The sequence below is a fragment of the Triturus cristatus genome, chromosome 1_2 (assembly GCF_964204655.1).
Source record: "Triturus cristatus chromosome 1_2, aTriCri1.1, whole genome shotgun sequence".
NCBI classification, from domain to species: domain Eukaryota; kingdom Metazoa; phylum Chordata; class Amphibia; order Caudata; family Salamandridae; genus Triturus; species Triturus cristatus.
This window is the reverse complement of record NC_140580.1, coordinates 712,809,094-712,828,453: the sequence shown is the minus strand read 5'-3', so window position 1 is coordinate 712,828,453 and position 19,360 is coordinate 712,809,094. Positions and strand designations below refer to the sequence as shown.

The following is a 19,360-nucleotide window of genomic DNA, read 5'->3' as shown; positions in this document are numbered from 1 at the left end:
ATTAAGACCATTATTGCTGTGGGTTAGATTGTGGACGACCCCAGAACTAGTTAATTACAAGAATGGCCTGAAAGAAGTTATGGATCTCGATGATTGTAATAAAGTTTATTGGTTTAAGCATGTAAGAATTTGGTTAGGCATAATTGGATTAGCCCATTTTTGGAATGATCCTGAGGCCATGAATTCGTGCTCCAAGAAAATTGTCAAATTATCTTTCTGGTCATATGTGAGCTACGAACTAGTATATGTAAGAACTCATGGACCGCTAACTGAAAACTTCCTATTGTTTAAGGACGTTGCATCCTTTGAACCATTTTTAGACGAAATCCATCCGCCCTTATCAAAAACCTTGTACCTAAAATTTAGATATGGTACCCTTAGAACTAAGGCCTTTGAAAAAAGCTGGGCGAAATCAGGAAGTGATCTCTGTCTCTCATGTATTCATGGTACTAAGGAGGATGATTTACACATACTTCTATTCTGCTCCAGCTATGTAATACCAAGGAAAAAGTGGATAGTACCACTCTGCCACAAAATAGGCTCTAGATCCTATAAGGAGGCTGGTAGAATTTTAAAAACTGATACCAGCCAAGTGATTGTTTTTGGAGTTAGTAGGTTTCTTCTTGCTGCAAATTTTATTAGAATAAAGTTGGGTCTATACCTTTAAAAAAAAAAAAAAAAAAAAAAGATCATGATACTAAAACATGTAATTGTTGCTTCATCATTTTCCAACTAGGTATATGTGGTTGTTGTTTTTTATGAATTTCATACGAATTTTTAAGAATTCCTTTTATATAAAAAATGCTCTAGCGGTTACTGATTTAATCCTATCTTAATAGTTTTTAAATTATATTTATTGTATTTTTAACTCTGTAAATTTTCCGCCCGGGTAAAATGTGTTTGACATAGATTATGAAATTAGACATTGTACACATGGACGCTATGGATATATACGTATAGGTTAGCCTTTTATTTACTGCTATTTTTATTTTGTCAAAATGTAAGATAACAAATGTTCTATTGTTCTTTTATGACACAAATGTGTCGAAATAAAGATTTAAAATGAAAAAAAAAAAAAAAAAAATGACATGACATTTTTGCAGTACAATAATAAATATGCGTCAATAAAAACACAGAGACCAAAGAAATCTGTTTACTTGTGCGTGAATACAAAATGTTGTTTAAATAATTTAAGCTTGGGTAATTTGTTAATACGTACATTCTAGGAGAGGCCTTTCTAAGCTAGTAATGACAAAGCCACCTTTTCCACAGAAAAGGGTTTGTCATTGTGAATCCAATGATAGGAAACATGATGAGGCTGCTCCCCTCAATCCACTATTGCAGCTTGTAGTAATTCCCACCATTTCCTCATGTTAGCCTATGGGAAAAGCAAACCTCATAGGTAGGGAAAACACAAATGGGTATTTCTCACTACCTGGGCAAGGAATACATGCCTGTACCTGGCTGACCTTTCACCTACCACTCACTTCACCCCTTAAGACGTACCCTTGGGGTGCTCTAGTGGTAGTGAGAGGTCCTCTCAGGATGGCAAGTGATATAAAAAGGACAGTCCGAGCAGAAGCACAATTGCTCACACAGACCTGCAATGGCAGGCTGGACACATGTTTTGAAACACCATAGGTGCAAGTGCGCACACCGGCCTGCATTGGCAGGCTCGACACATGTTTAAGAACATCATTGGTGTAAGTGTGCAGACCAGCCTGCAGTGGCAGGCTGGACATAAGTTGCAAAACATCATAGATGTAAGTGTGCCCACTGGCCTGCAAAGGCTGGTTGGACACATGTTTAAGTGCCTATAGCTAGAGTGAACAGGCTTCCAACCCACAACACAACATCAGTGAAAAAAGAGTCTGTTTCCCGGTGTCCATGGATAGTGATTGTTACGAGTGGTTGTGATAAGTATGAATGTGACATGTGAAAGAATGAATATGTACGGATGTAAAGAGAGAGTGGTATTTGAAATACATGGGGGTATGTCTATGATTACGAGAATGGTAAGAGGTATTCATTTTTCAGTAGAGTAACTGTTTCTGTATAGAGATATGTCTTTTTATTTTTTTGTATGTTTTTTAATACAATGGTTCTTGATACCTTTTCTGAATATGAAATGAAAAGAAATAATCAAAGAACCATTTGTTGGTTCCGATGAAATTATTCTGTGTTGTACATATTGTATGAATTTATATCATGTTTTATGTATAATATAATTGAGATCTGTAAAATGTATAAAGAAACGTAATAAATTAAGAAAGAAAAATAAAGAAAATAGTTTGACAAAAACAAAAAGACTAAATGCATAATCTCATTGGGTAATACACACAGGGCCAACTATAGGAGCTCTTTCTAGCCCCATATGAAGAAATACAGGTCGTGTGGGACGGTGCATCACCGTATATTGTCTTGTTTTTTCCCCCTTGCCCCAGACCTCAAATAATGTATTTTTAGGGGATACCTTTTTCTCTTATAGAGCACATGTTTAAGGGCATCATTGGTGCAAGTGCGCACACCAGCCTGCAATGGCAGACTGGTGACCTGTTTTACAAACATCAGGCAAGCACCCCTTCCTAACATTGGGAAAGTGCCCTAGGCCCTAAGACCATAGCAGGAGAATCAGCAAAACCCGGGAGGTATCCCATAAGGAGAGCTGACTCACTAGGCCGGGAAAACACACATGGGGTTTCTTCCCTACCCGGCCACTCCCCTACCCAAGCCTCATTCCTTAGGACTCACCCGAGGGCCACTCTGATGGTAGTGAAAGGCCCCTCTCAGGTTGGCTAATGAGTGAGAAAGGCCAACCTGAACATGATACAGGTTTGACAGGCTATTCCGGTGGTAGCACAATCAGTGCTGCATCCCACTACTAGCCAGTGCAGTACACCTCCTGAGTATGTGGAGTACCTTTCTACAGGACACTCACAGGTATGATACCTAAACCAATCAAGTAAGCACCCCTTTCTGGCATGTGTAGGAAGGTCCCACTCACTTTCCCACTGCAGTACAGTGGGAACATCCCCAGATGTATCCAAAAGGTTGCCCTAAGTCTTAGGGCATACTGAGTTTATGGGCTCAGGAAAGGTTTATGTTGTTTTGAAGCATTCCTCAAACTACACCTTTTTGTCATTGGCTCTAGAGTGTGAGGATCTCTTGCAGTTGGCCCTATGGCTGCATTATGTGGTTTGTAGCCAGTGAAGAAAGACTCTGACATAGATGTTTCTAGTTGCTTTGAATTGAAATGCTTTATTTAAAATGCTTGGATGACAGACTCTCTGATGAGCTTATAATGAATGCATCTGAATAGAATTATTGTTTTTATTGGTTTTAACGGTCATACGATGTTCAAACATCACATGTGGCTATTAATGTGGTAACACCCTGACAAAACCAGTAGGCCTGTGTTATAAATAATGAAATTCCCTTGTAGTGTGATGTTGCATCTTGTGCAGGTTTGTGGGGATATTGTGAACATGAATTTCAGGACCCACTAGAGGTGTAATGTGATGTGAGGGTGTCCCCAAAGGTACTTCCACTTACATGAATGTATACATGTGTGATTTAATGTATAGTTGTATTAGTGTGTGTAATAATAGTACTTTTACTTTTTCAAGAAAAAAAGCAGTGGCTGGACAATAATATATTGAGTGCTGCTGTTGCATGGCACTTAATTGAGATTGCTAGACCATCCTACCTCTCGGGAGTAGGCCTTGGACTGCTCTACTTCGCTACCCTGAGAAAGTTAAATGCTAAAATGGGGATACTAGTTTCCTAGTATACAGACAATTGTGGACTTCTACTTGTGTAGGATTCAAAGCATTCACAAGTAATAACCTTATTTCTTACAATATTGTTTAACATAAAAGTGTATTTATTTAGCTTTTAGTTAAAAATGCAAGTTAAGTCACTGCAAAACGATATTATTTTTATTTGTTAGCTATCTGCCCTGGAACAAATTAAAACTTGAACATTGCATTACGTACAATTCCAGTGCAAAGGGCTGAAAATGAACACTGCTCCTTCTGTTTCATGAGTCGGACTAATAGACAGAGAAGGTCCTTGGCAATAAACTGGGTCTCTGCATGTGCATGTGTCTATATATTCAAAACACCATTAAAGATCAGTTATTTTTATAACATAAACCAAACATAACGACACTTCTGTCAAAAAAGCAATCCCTTTGGACTCTTTTACTTAAAACATACCAACATTACTCTCAAACATTCTTCAACAACCCAGTAGTTAGCACCAAATAGAGACCAAAAATATGATATAAACTCTAAAAATGTTTTATGTTTAGGATCTTTATAGATTCAATAAATGTAAAAATTGTTTCTTTAAAAAAACATATGTATATTCAAATCACACATTAAAAATATTTCATTGCACAAACAGGGAGAATATATCAAGCTTACTAAAACCAATTTCAATGACAAAATAAATTGTATAAACACTCCAAGTATGTAAATGGATATTTATGGTGACCCTAGAATGAGATTGGATCACGCTCTTCCTTTTATCCTTAATTATCCAAACCAAGGTACTACTTGGGTGCTATTCTTAACCAAAGCAACCAACGCGTTTCGGTGGTATAATTGGATTCACCACCTTCTTCAGGCTTTAAGGATTTCATACATTGTCTCCCAACACATATATCTAAAAAAACATCAATATAAAATTACATGTTTAAAACCATGATATAGTCACATATTTATTTATATTATATTTCAATAATCTTTTAAACACTTTATCAACAATGTCCTTGAAAACATGTCATTAAACATAATTCTGAACATTTATATTACAGTCTCGGTTTCATTATAGGTGCCAACCACAAATAACACACACTTACTTCTAAGAATAACCATGCAAACCATTTCTCTACTCACAAACCAGGTTTCAAATTTCTCAAACTAAACTCATAATAATATTAATCTTGGGTGTTACCCACCAGATAAAGAGTGTGTTCAAGGGGGTCTTTCTTTCCCTACAGACCATTTCCTTTTTCATGAGGTCACAACAATAAATGTGACATCAGGGGCGTGTAATAAATTCCCTAGAAAATATAAGATACAAGATGTGTTGCAATTGGACATGGTTAACAACATCCACCCAAACATACTAGTTTTCCTTAATGCAACCACCCCAAAGAAACTGATATTATTCTTCACCTTAGTGTATTCTTTTTCTTGTTCATTCAACAGATTTTGAAAGTATGTAACATCAGGGGACTGAGCCTCACTGGTCACACTGCACAAAAAATATGTATATAAAATTTGCGTATTCAGTTATATTTTTATCTCATGACATGCTCAATTTATCCCAGCATGCTATATTGTCCAAGTGGAGTCTTTATACCTTGATTCTCACTTTGTATAGCTTCAGCCACAGGAGCTATGGCCCTCCAAGAGATAAAGGTTCTTATTGTTATACACGACGCAGCGCCCCGTCAATTCTGTTTAGGGGTTTTGAAGCTGCCCAGCACCTGTGAAGTAACAATGCCGCATTAACACCACTGACTCTGCGCCCAGTGACAGTCATGTAGTGCACATACAAGGGCCAGCTTTAAACTATTCTTTAAAAAAAATAAAATATTTTTTAATAGTGCTTGCACCTCTTCTGTTTGTAGGGTGTGGTGATACAGCCTTTTCTTCTCGCACGTTTATATTTGTGCCTCCCCAACTAACACAACTAGTACTTCTCATTACACCAACAAGCTTTCCTCTTTATTTAATAGTATTTATGGGGAAATAAGGATCCCTCTCGCCGGGTACTGCATATAAATTAACTCGACAAGTAGTTTTTATCTCTCTAGAGAAGTATTAATGGCTCCTCATCAATTACCCCAAAGTACATTTGATTTTTGTGCGGACAAACATCCCCCTTTCTGTGCCTTTTAAACCTCTCCCCCGGGTTGCTACATGTACCTCAGCTTGAAATTCAACATATACTACGCTCTACGAACCCCCGGGCTCAGTACGTAAAAGTGCCCTTGAGGAAATATCACCATGTTTTAAAATCCAATCTAAAAGGCATAGCCTCTAAGAAACTAACTACTGCTGAAGCCTGCCGACTTACCGGGACTGAAGAGTCTCCTCACGTGCTCCTAGGTTCCATACACCAACCGATAATAATCGTGTGTATCCCGGCTCCACTTTTAAATGCTCCCGTGTCCTCTCTCAATTAGCGCCCATCAGGGCCATAGACAGAGGACTAGGGAGAGCTGAAAACAGCCGCCATCTTTGAATGGTAATTTTGGGACTACCCGTTTTGGTATTTATCCTTTAATACTGTATTTAGACACATCTTAAAATTTAAATCTCTATTTGGGTAAATAGCTAAACGCTCACCACCTACCCTTATTGTCTTGGCGTTTGACATAAATACAACTAATTTCTTATTCAATAGGCACCGATCATAGCAATAGAAAGTTGACTACATTGAATTAAACAACGGCCGCCATCTTAAAATGATATTTCGAGACTGCCCGTCTTAATGATTGACCTTTCATGTAGGATTGGAGCAGCCTTGGATAAACCGAACATAAACCTGAAACTCCAGTTATGGTTAGTTCCACAAACTGTAGCTTGCAAACCTGACATGTAATTCATAACTTTCACACCAAATACAATTCTCATAGTCTCACCCTCCATATAACAGACAACTTCACAAGTAACTATCATGATATCACTGGCAATAAGGCATAATACCTTACCATTTACATACTGAGTGATGAAACTATGGATGTAGTATGTTTTTTTATTGGTGTATGAGATACATTTGAAAGATGTGGTGTGAAGTCATCTTATTTGTTGTTATAAATATTGTTGGGTTTATAAGCATTAGATTTGATTACATTTGGCCTATGGGTTATGGTTTGCATTGTAGGTGTGAAAGCTACAGTTTGTAAAGCTAACCATAACTAGGGACTTTCAAGGGAGTTTTGGATTGATTTCCTATCTTTACTTGTGTTTTAAGTGAACTGCAGAGGTTATTCGCACAATAAGGCACGTACCACTGTACTCTTTGATATAGCAAAAGAGGCCACTTTATGAAGACAGGTATAGAGCATAAACTTCATTGATACAAATAAAGTGAATAACTCAACCTCTCTAATACATGAGAACCAATCCTAACCATTCCCTCCACCCTTAAAAAAAAACCAAAAGCTCAACATTGCTTCAATAAACCCCATGGTCTTCCAGCTTTCCCAATTATTCTTTCCTTCCCCCTTTTTCCCTGCATACTCCAATCTCACGATCTCCCCCTAAAGCATCCTCAAGCGATCTGGTCCTGTGTTGTTTCAAGCCCCCTCATTTACTCTTCAACTCCCCTGTGTTCTGTCCTCCCACCCCCAAGGGTTGGATAAGCCCGCCGCCATCCAAAAAAACGAAGAGTTTTCCTGCCCTACCCTTAGCTGATGAAAAAATTAAGTGAAACTTATGAAACTTTATTAGAGCACTATAAATTCTCTTTCCACATTTTTGCAAACAATTCCCTTATTTCGAGCAAATAGTATGCTTTCCCCAATTTAGATAAATGTACCCTATCTTCTGGAAAAATATGAGCATTGTTTATTTTGAGATTCCCATGAGATAAAACAGTAATGACTTTTTCAGAACAAAAAAATTCTCCTTGCTCTATTTAATTTACGTCTTGCCTTTTCCATTGCTGCGAGGCACCTCGATACTCTCCATATTTTCCTTGGTATAAACACGGTCCAAATAAGGGACAAACTCCTCCACTGCATTTGCTTAATTAGAGAAAAACCTGCCAATTGAACCAGATAATTTTCTCTGAAGTGAATAACTAACATATCCGGGCACCCTCTGACGGAGCAAAGTTCAGCTAAAGTGTTCAAAAGGTTCCCCCAACGCATTCCGCTTTTCCCTTTCCATACCACCTCATGTCTGACACTTGGAAGTCCAAGAGATCGGCCATAAATTTGTTGTTCTGCATGCACAGCTGCCCATTTCATAAATGAATGGCCCACTAACCACATGCCCCTTTTTTCAGATAAAGGACCATGAACATAACCAAAATGAAAGGAGACAGGCGTTAGCGCGGGATTTGTAAAAAACAGGTCAAACTTATTTTCGCACATATCTTTCGCAACATTTTAATTTCCATCTCCCAATCCATGTCTGACCATGACCAACCTAAACTTGCAGCTTCCTTAACTGCCCCAATACAAAAAGAGTGTGTCCCATAGCATTTGAAGACCTTCCCCAACCTACCTAAAGCTTTTCTCAATACTGCTAGTAGGTTTGAAATTGTGAACCGTTTGCAGTTAGCGTGGCAGAATTAGTGAGACTCCCTGAGGTAGACTGAAAATTCCTCCATTCTTCCACAGGGCAACAACCTTCAACCCCACTCTTGTTTAGGTATACCCATTTTCCTCTACCCAGCTGGTCTGTTTTGGACTTCTGTAGCTGAATCCTTACCCTAAGCAGATCCAAGACTATCTCATCTCTTTGAATTCCTAGGTGTCCCCTCAAAGCCAACAATTTTCATGCTCTGAAAGCTCAAAACAAATCGCCATAACATGCACAACCTAAAACTAAAACATTCAAAATTATCATACTAGTCAAAAAGTGAGCTGTAGTAACAAATCTTGTAACAAATTAAAAGTCACAGGTTCTCTCAACGGTTTCTTGTTGCATTGCTCTTTGCTCAAACCTTTTAAAACTTTTCACACCAAAAAACCTTGAACACGGTCATGTCCCCACTACAGTTGACCATAGAAGGAAACCCCTGCTAATTTTCCTGAAATAGTGTTGTGAGACAAACCTTTTTGAATTAGAAACAATACAAATCCCAAAATATTCTGTTCTTTTTCAACCGTGGTACCATCCCTAGACTGAGTTTTACCATAACTTAAAATTTCACTCCAAGCTTGTTCATAACTTTGTCTTGTAGATGGGGCTAAAGAATTTTCTATGAGCTGGACTATGCTCAATCCCCCCAGGCTCAAACGTTCTGTGGGATCAGAGTCTTGTAGTTGTCTGCGCTCGGTGCCAAACAGCGAAACCTCTGCCAATGAAATCGAGATAAAGCATCCACTATATTACTGCTTGCTCCAGGAACATGCCTAGCTCTAAAAACAACATTTACTTCCAGGCATTTCAACAGTAGGTTATTTACCAGTTGAACAACCAACATGTGGTCAATATGAAAAAAAATGATCTATTTCTGAATTCTTCTCCCCAAACATACTGTCCAACCACTAATGGGAAAAGCTCTAAAAAGGCTATGCTGCGCCCTTGTCTCAACCATTGATCAGGCCAACTCTCAGCACACAAGCGACAATCCCAAAAAAGACCAAAGCCTTTGGAGGCCGATGCATCTGAAAAACTTTGGATCTGCCAAATCATGTCTTCTTCAATGAAATTTAATGACACTCCATTAAATTCCTACCGAAACTTTAGGCAGATAAGCAAGTCATCCCTGATGACCATGGTAATCCTTATCCTGTGATGAGGAAGGTAAACTCCAGACATGGACAAGCCCAGGAGTCTGAAAAAAGTTCTTCAAGCCCTGACCACCCTGCATGCGAAGTTTAAATAGCCCAGCAATTTCTGTACTTTTCTGAGTTCCAATTTCTTTTAATTCATAACTGACTTCAAAAAAGACTTTATTTCCTGCACTAGACACCAGGAGCCTAGCAATCATTTCTACTGTGTCTATTTTAATACCCAGGAATGTTAACCTAGTGCTAGGGCCCTCTGTCTTCTCAGGGGCCAATGGCACCCGAGCTCACTCGCCATTTCTTGAAACTTCTGTAGAGCTTTACCACACTGATCTGGGTTCTTAGCACCAATGAACATAATATCATCAATATAATGACAAATCAGCCTATGTCCACTGAACTCGATGAATGCCCATTGCAGAAAAGTGCTAAAAGATTCAAAGAGGGTGCACAAGATTGAGCACCCCATGAGAAGAACCTTGTCTACATAAAAGGCACTTTTAAACTGCATGCCAAGTAATTCAAAATCTGAGGGGTGTATAGGTAAGAGTCTAAACGCTGACTGAATATCACTTTTTGCAAGCTCTGCATCTTTACCAGCCATACAAACCGATTTTAGAGCATCATCCACTGACGCATAAGAAACACTAGAATCAGCTTGTGAAGTAAAGTCATTGACAGATTGGCCCTCCGGCCAGGACAAATGGTGTATAAGTCTGTACTCACCAGGTGCTTTCTTTGGTACCACTCCTTACAGAGAAACAATTAAATTCTCAAATGGGGCTGTAAAAGCGGCCTGCAATCCTGCCGGCCTGTAGCTCTGCATTTAGTTTTTGTTCCACAATGTGCGGCAATTCCTTAGCTGATTTGAGGTTATCAGCCCATCTCTTCTGCCTAGGACCTTGGTAACCAATTTTAAAACCATCTTGAAAACCCCAAAGTAGTTTAGATGCTGCCTCTCTATCCGGATAAAAACGTAACCAACCTGTTAATATCTCAAGTTTAATTGGGGTATGAGCCCTTTGGTGGATATTGAAATGGCTGGCCTCTGCCCCGCTGCATTCTACCTTGCTCCCCAAATTTGGAAACTGCAAAACATTGTGTAATTGGATGTTTCTCACAGCATTTGAGCATTCATGTTTGTAACTGCAAAATTGCCTGGTACAAACGTCTCTGTTGAAGTTCCAACATGCTCCTGTAGCCGGAGTTGACCCCCTCCCATACCAACCTGCCCCAGAGTGGGCGGGACGACTCTGAAAAGACCGAGAGGTGACAGGTAAAACCACTTGCAGTATGAGTCCTGGCTGGGGTGTGTTTGGAGGACATCCACTAGAGCCATAATTCAGAGTCAACATCCCTCCCAAGGATTATCATTAAACAAACTGACTCTGGCCCTAAACTCTTCGTCGCAGCTTAGCCAAGCATAGCCACCAAAATGCATTTGACCTTTGCAAATGATGTCTATATATTTGAAAAGAGCAACTGCCCCATCTTGATGCTTTTCACAATAAATGCTTGCATAAATTTAAGAAACAGATGTCCAATTCTCTATGGTTTTAGGGACTCTAGGCCTTCTAGCTAATTCCCACTCCTCTTCTTTGGAAAGTTCTTTCGCTTGAATATCCCTATGCAATAATTCAAATACATCCACAAATGTATGCTTACAAATTCTATTCTTGTTTTTTTCTGATAAATGAGAGCCTAAAGGCATAGAAAATCCCATATAAGGTAATTTCTCATGAATACTCTTATCCTCTTGATCCTCTTCCGAACTGTCACTTACTTTGTCTTTTTTAACGTCATCATTATTTGACGTCTGCTTATTGCGCTTTGACTTTGGTACATCCTTTTCTTTAGTGTTCCCCTGCTGATCATTGTGAGCATTTCCTTCCCCTGTCATATCAGTCGCACAATCTTTTAAAAGTTTACCTTCACCAATACCAATAGATCTTGTGCCATTTGTATTAACATGATCTGACTTTTCCCAAACCGACCACCACCATGCCTTACTCTTTGGCAATTGTGATGATCTTTTCTGAAATTCCCGTGATTCCATCAATTGTTGCAGAATCTTCTGTCCATCCTGTGCAATTGCTCTGTCCGCCCCAGACTTCTGCAATGAACTAAAAACACTTGTTTTCCCCGTTATTCCCCTCTTAGTCTCTCCGCTTGCAAGCATACTCTCCTTATTCGCACTACATTCCCATTCTCTCAACTCACCCTCCTCAAGCTCCTCACTGTCTTCCTCATAATCCAAGATATCATGATATTCATGTTGACAATAGATCCCACTTACCCCTGGTCCTTCACCACCTCCCACACCCCCATCATATACCTTCCATTTTTCTGTAGACATCTGTTCAAAATGTTCTTTTGGTAAAGGAAGATCCGCTAATGATCTACCTTTTTCTTCTGACCAACGTAAAAGAGCTGCTACATGCTCTGCTGGTGGCTGTTTGTATCTGCACGAAAAATCTGGTTTCTATTTAGAAGGCTTCTTAAATAGGCCACACCTTCCTGGTTTCGCAGCAGTGCCCAGGGCCCTAACTGAAGTGTCACCTTTAACCTGACCTAAAGACAAATCCAGGTTCCCTACCCATACCCACTGACCTAACTTGCCATCAAGATCTGCTTGCTGCTGACTATGCTGATGTTGGGAAAAACCTTTCAAATTCTGAAAAAATGAATGTTCTCGCCTCCCTCAGTCAAACTCTGTTCTGACCTCCTTTTCCTATCTAAGATCTTGAAACACTGGCCCAAATCACAGGCCCCGCCTGAATAGCAATTGGACATTATTATTCCTTTCATCACAGGTATTTGTGCCCTGTATTCACCTCTTGCATCACTGGTTCTATACAATATGAGTGGTTTTCAGCAGACTTGAATTCACCATAAGCTGCTGAATCAACATACATATTGAGAGAAAAACTTTCATCCACCTTCCCAAATGAGGGCAAGTGTGAGTAAGGGGGGTCATACTTCCCTTCCTGTACAATAAAATCTTCTGGTGCCTCCATGTTCTCAGGGAAAGTTGCTCATAAATTGCCTCGACTGAGCTTGGCACTCGGTTGACTAAGGGCAGACAGCACAATGACAGGTGGCTCATTCTTTCCACAACCGCCTCCTAGCGCACTAGTGATGGCAAGCCCCTTACCAATGGGAGCCTCCCTCACAAACTGGCGAGCGTGGGAGGCTCTTTAAACTACGCCCACAGACTGCTTTCTAGCTCCTCATGTGTACAATGCACGATGCCCCGCCCTTCTCACTCCGCCCCTGCGCCTCCCTGTTCCAGCTATGACACGCTTCACGCTTGGGCACATAACTGCGCAACTCAGCTGCGAGACCGTGTTGTCATTTCTCTCTTGTGTAATACCAGGCTTTGTAAAGTTTTGGTGGCCAGATGGTGTAAGCGGGGAACGAGTGCTTAAAGGTACGCTATCCTAATTTTTTGACTGTTCGAATCTCACTTTATTTTTTTTGTGACCTGGCAAGCATGCTGCAACAGCCACCGCAACACCGCCTGCCGCCCTCCTCTTAGAGTGTTCCAAAACCCACCCAAGCCTCGCTTGGTAAGCCTGGTTTCAGCAAGTTCTCCCTCCCTGCCTCACACAAAACCCTAATGGCCCTACATACTTTGTCATCGGCGTCCATAACCAAACAGAGTATAAGTAAAATTAAATAAACTGTCAGCCTACCCTTACCTGAATGAAAACTATTTGACAAACATTTCGACCAAACCCTCTGGGCACTGCCTCAGCCGAGACATTTCCTGCCCAAAACCTGCCTTATATAACCTAACGCTAAGTCTCGCCGCCTTACTTACCTGAACCTATCTAAAGCCGTGGGCCGCTCCATCGCGCGAAGTTACCCAGGGCAAGACCGGCTCGCAGCTTGCTCCCCCTGGGTCCCTGCATTAAACATGCGTCAAGGTGTTATGGCAAAATCTAACCAGAACTTTGTTTACTGTCATATATTTAGATAGAAAAGTAAAAGTGTTTTACTGGTATTGTGCAGCTATATGTCGTGGGTGGTCATCAGGTGTGGTGGTGAATGATAAAGCTTTTGTATCACATATCAAATGGTGCCAAAGTTAAGACCAAATCAAAGTGCTTTTCACCCTGTCCTTTATTTTACCCTCAATTTGTTAGATTTGAATGAAACTTGGAATCAATTGACTAAGTTTAACTTGACATACCAATGTGAGAAAATGAAACACTGAAATTATTGATAATTTTGTGCAGATTTTTCCAACAATGCCAAAGTCATTAACACATGAATACTTTTTGTGTCACCTCCTTTTAACCATGCCATCTTGAAGCATCTTGAAGGACGAGTATGAAACTCAACAGAGCAGTAGTAAACTAAACATGCCAATAGTCTGCCAAATTCTGTATATATCTATGAAATAGCAGAAAATCAAAAATATTTTGATCTCCCTCTTTAAAATTGCCCTTTTGATTGGACCTCATTGAATCAAGAACATTCTGCACTGAGCTTAACTTGCAAACGGCCTGCAACATTTCATCCAGATTTATTGATGTAAGACCTTAGTAAATGGTACTACATGTACCCTTGGCCTGTAAATGTAATTTTACTAGTGGGCCTGCAGCACTCATTATGGCATCCACTTGAGTAGCACTTTAAAACAGGTCTCAGGCCTGCCATTGCAGTCAGTAGTGCAGTTTTAAAACTGGCAATTTGACCTGGCAAAATACACTTTTCGCCAGACATAAACCTTCTTGTTTAAAATCATTCAAGCCACCCCTAAGGTAGGCCCTAAACAGCCCAATGGGCAGTGTGTATTGTATTTAAAAAGTAGGACTTGTGTTTTTAAGTTTTACATGTCCTGGTAGTGAAATTTGTAATTTCTTTGTTGGGAACTGACATGAATTGTATTCATTTGAGCTTTCTTTTCAGTAGCTCAAACTCTTCTTTCAGTACTTAACATCTAAGGATTAATGTCCAACATATTGTCAGGGGATCTACGCTTGCAGCCAATAACCTCTCCAGATGGGATTAAGATAAAGATTATGAGGGCCTGATTATGAGCAAACCACGTCAGCAGAGGCAATGGAGAGGGCTTGCCTGCCTGCAATATTTAGAGATACCCACCAACCATTAAGGCATCTTGCTGCCTTCAGTAGAGCTTCCACAGCTGTGACTCCATTGAAAGCAGTGGAGCTTTCCTAAATGGGCACCATGCTTGATGCATTCATTCAGAAAATATATTTGTTTTTCAAGAATAAACTCCCAAAGTGGAGATTTATTTTTGACCAACAAAAAAACAATAATCCCAATATGCCGGGTGTTTTCTCCCTGCTCCTGGGAGACCATGGGTACTTATTGTGAGAAGGTGGCCTGATATATGCTGTCCACTAGTTCTAGTGGGCACCTTGTATCAGTCCAAACAACCCCTTATGGTGATAGGTTAAAGACAACCTTTATTGAAAGCTATCCTAGTGGTAGCTATGGAGAGCAGCCTTCAGGCTAAGTCTTGAAGGAATGTAAAGCAGCTTGTTTTACCAGTCTATAATCTCTTGAATGATCAAATGAAAAGACAACCACACCAGGTATATATTTAAAATATATGTATTTAGTATAAAACACACCCTCTAGTCTCTTTATGAGACTGGAGTTCGAAGTACTTCGTTTACAAGTTAGCAATTATCAGTAATAGCACAAATACACGTTTGGGCCCTAGGGGCGTACCAAACCATATACCAAAAAAGTGATATAAGAACCACGACTGGAATGGACACTAGGCCTATAGCCTCTAGAATCGCTGGTACCCCAAGGAACCACCCAAGGTAGTGATACAGGGGACCCACGGGGACTGTATGCAGTGTGTAAACACAACCGCGGGTTCCCGTTATGTTCTATGGGCAATGTCGCGGTTGGAAATTTAAAGATTAGGGACACTTCTAATCGAGTCAGGACCAAACCCTTTTGGACTTAAGACGTTCTAGGACTAGCACCCACGTGAGCACTGAAGTACTCGAGTTACCTCACCCAGGGAAGCCGGGTGCATGGGTGTGTTTTGGTGTTGGGTCGCGTCGTCGATTTCAATGGGAGCATGCAAAGAACTGCTGCTGCCATGAAGAGGAGAAGTGTCCGTAGAGATCCAAGCCTGGATCTGGCATGGAAGGAACCTAAAAGCAGAGGGGACAGAGTCTGGGTCACTTGCCAGTGACCTACGGCAGGATGGACCAATGCCCACAGATGTCGGGTGCTTCAGGTGAGTTGATGAGTGTCTTGACTCTTCAGCAATGAGGTCCAGGAGGTGTCGACAAAGTCCATGAGCCAGATTCAAGCTGACCCACAAAGTCTGTCGAGTGCTGCGGTGTCGGCGACCAGAATGGACCCAACAAGCCTTGGCAACGGCAAGTCACTGGAATTCAGAGAAAGGACTGCGGTGCATACCAGCAAGGTCTGAGGGACTCACCCAGCAAGGGTAAGTCAGGGCACATCTGGAGCAACCAGGAAAGCCCAAGCAGAAAAGGAGTTGCCTTTGTGGGGACCTGCTAGCCAATGGGCTAGTGATCGCAAAGGAGCCTTGAGCGGTCGCACTTGAAGCTGGCCCACGGGTCACTCGTGGAGCGGAGGCCAACAATTTTCAGTGCAGGAGGTGCTCAAGGCTGAGGCTACTCGGAGCCCAAAGCACAACTTAAAGGAGGACCAGGAAGATAGTGTTGCTGCAAAAGATCACAGTGTCAAGGGGTCACGGTTCCCCGTCACCCACGATAGTCACAGGCCTCAGCTTTGCTGTGGACTCAGCGTAGCCTCGGGGAAGTCGGGAAATCAACCTCTGGTGAAGCAAAGACTTCAGCGTCCGGTGGGAGCTTCAGCGATGCAGACCGGTCAGTTGCTTCTTTGGTGCCTGCCAAGCAGGGGAGTCACTACTTGACCCCAAGGGAGATTTCTTCAGTCTTTTAGTCAGGATAGAACATTGAAGGTCCAGGATATATGTTGCAGAGTTTTGTCCAGGGTGATCTAAAGTCCTAGGGACTGGATTCCTATACTTATAGTAAGTTTAGGGGATGGACTAACTCTAAGGCCCCACCTATGGGTGGGCCTGGAAAGAGGGGTGGTTACACCCATTTCCTTTGTCCAGTTTTGCGCCAGAGCAGGGGCAGGTAGCCCCTGCAACCGGTTTGAACTGGGCTATGCACAAGGACAGCAAACGTGCCCCCAGTGCAGGACTTCAAAGCACCAGAGAGTGCTCCCGCCCAGCCCCAATACACATCTGCCTGTCTGGGGAGCTGGTCACACCTCCCTTCGACAGGAAACCTATTGTCCAGGCCTCCCATGCCGGAGTTTCGGTCAGCAGCAGGAGGCCAGACCCGTGTCTGTGACAGAGGCATACATTTTGTGATGCCAGGGCTCTGGAAAGTTCTACCGGGTTTAGCCAGTGTGAACATGTCTATCCCTCTAGAAGGGTGGAATGCTACCCCGCCGCCAGAACTGGCGGGGGGTAGTATTCCAGAGCGTTTGACACCAAAGTCGACATGTTTTGATGCAGCCATTCCAAAGTTAGCATTTACCACGAGGTTATAATGCACTTAAGAGTATATGGTATGGCTGTATCACAGAACATGAACAACAATTTGGGGCGACATACGCCCCAATCCAAAGGCACAGCACTCTGGTCCTCGAATCCTCAGTTAATGTTGAAACCAATTAATCATATTCTATGACATGTAGTCACTTGCTTGCACAATTTTTCTCTTAACTCTGGTTTAATCCACAGGCGCAGTATCATGCCAATTTTCCAGATTTCTAATGCCATTGATGTGCCCATCCGGGCCTCTTTGCAATAACACGTAACAATCATTTTCTGATACACAAAGTTCTACTTATATTAATTAAACTAAATACGAATAACTTAACCCAAGCTGATCACTCCCTGCTTGCTGTGCTAACTCTGTCCATACACTGAAACTTGCGTTCCCCGACTTATATTGCTAAGCCTCTGGCAACATTCAGACTAATCCTTTCAGTTCTAAATTTAAAGACCACCACATTATTCTACCATTGGCTACACTTGGAATACTTCTTTGTTAAACACACAACCCTCTGCCTGATTCTTTCGTACTTATTACCTCCCCAGCTTTGTGAAATTTACAGCTAGTACTGCTCAAATGTTCTCTCTCTTTCTACTCACTCGCACTCCTTGCGCATAAATATCTTTAAACATTTAAAGTTCACCCTATGGTGCGCACCTTTAACCTCCCACTTTGTTCTAAACATGACGGATAGCCAAATTTCAAAACACCAAATGCAATCCGTGAACTCAATGTTTAAAAAGCCTGCCACATTTAAGCAACTCTGCAACACGTACCTGCCGTAAATCAACACTCTTCATCTTTCTTTTCAAAAGGAATTGTTAACGTTGTTCACCCTTCGTATTTAAACTGGCTGTGATGTTGTAATCCCTCCCATATTCAACGCAAATTGAATGATACCACCTGCAGCAGATTTCTCTCTTCACAACGCCCCACCCTCCTGACCTTGACACTACAACTCCCACAATTCAGCAATAGGAACGAAAAAAACATTGCTATACCGATGTTATATAAACACAAAACATTTTGATGTAATCATGCAAGGGCTCACAAAAATATATCAAATGCTCTTTAAAATCCGCTATTCATGTTGCGCAATAGAGTAAACGTTAATCTAATATCACTTGTTTGTCCCGTTTCTTGTAAAATACTGTTTGGATGTGATCTTCCGCCGCACTTGTGGAAAAAACAACCTCCGCAATGTTCCTGCTTCATGCCTTTTGTTGAAATTCGGGCGGGTGCAAACCCAGGTTGGGCAAAAAATTGTAGTTTATACTTGTTCAGAAAAGGGAATGCACACCTATTCACGTAGTAATCATTGAAATAATCCTCATGATGCATTGTTGCGTGCTCCTTGGAAAAAAGTGCCTTGCCCATTGGCACTTGCAATAACATGAATAACAATTTGGGGCGACATACGCCCCAATCCAAAGGCACAGCACTCAGTTAATGTTGAAACCAATTAATCATATTCTATGACATGTAATCACTTGCTTGCACAATTTTTTCTCTTAACTCCCGTTTAATCCACAGGCGCAGTATCATGCCAATTTTCCAGATTTCTAATGCCATTGATGTGCCCATCCGGGCCTCTTTGCAATAACACGTAACAATCATTTTCTGATACAAAAAGTTCTACTTATATTAATTAAACTAAATACGAATAACTTAACCCAAGCTGATCACTCCCTCTAGGCAGATGTGTCACTATGTAAACCCCTGCGCCACATTATACCTGCGCCAGGTATAATGTATGCAGGGTGGGAGTTACCTCGTAGAAGTGGCGCATTGAAATCTGTAAGATTTCAGGGCGCCACTTCTAGGACGCTACTGTGTCAATAGCTTACGCCTGCCTCACAGCAGGCATAAAACTGACGCAAGCCCTTTTCACATGGGTCTTGCCCCATGTGAAAGGACACCTTGGTGGAGTTGTGTCTGTTGACAGACACCCCAGCAATGTGCCACTTTCCGCCTACAGATACGTCAGAAATACTGACGTATCTGTAACTCCTTTCGACATGGAGTGCCGTACGTTAAATACGGCGCTTCCATCCTGTCAGAAGGATGGCACAGTGAAAACTGTTGCACCGCTGTTTTCATGCAGCGATGCAACACATTTCATAAATGAGTGTGGTGCGTTTTTAGTGACTTTTGATCCGTTTGAGCTAGAAACTTTCCATAATTAGATGGGATTTGCAGCTGCTGGAGAATTGCATATTTCCAAATGGCCCTGCTTATACTTCTCTTGCATCATATGTAAATATATTAATCATGTGGTAGGCTTATTGTTTCAACACCTGAGTTTTCAATGTGATAA

At 41.3% G+C, this 19,360-nt stretch overlaps 1 long non-coding RNA gene across 1 annotated transcript; it reads right to left on the bottom strand.

Moving 5' to 3' along the window:
* Positions 1-3,963: 3,963 nt before the first annotated feature.
* On the bottom strand, positions 3,964-17,848 carry LOC146867879 (uncharacterized). The gene is made up of 5 exons (XR_014966159.1): positions 17,820-17,848; positions 5,371-5,497; positions 5,184-5,262; positions 4,964-5,068; positions 3,964-4,668 (listed from the first exon to the last, which is right to left on the bottom strand). It is a non-coding gene; the product is annotated as an uncharacterized LOC146867879 (long non-coding RNA).
* Between the last annotated feature and the right edge of the window lie 1,512 nt (positions 17,849-19,360).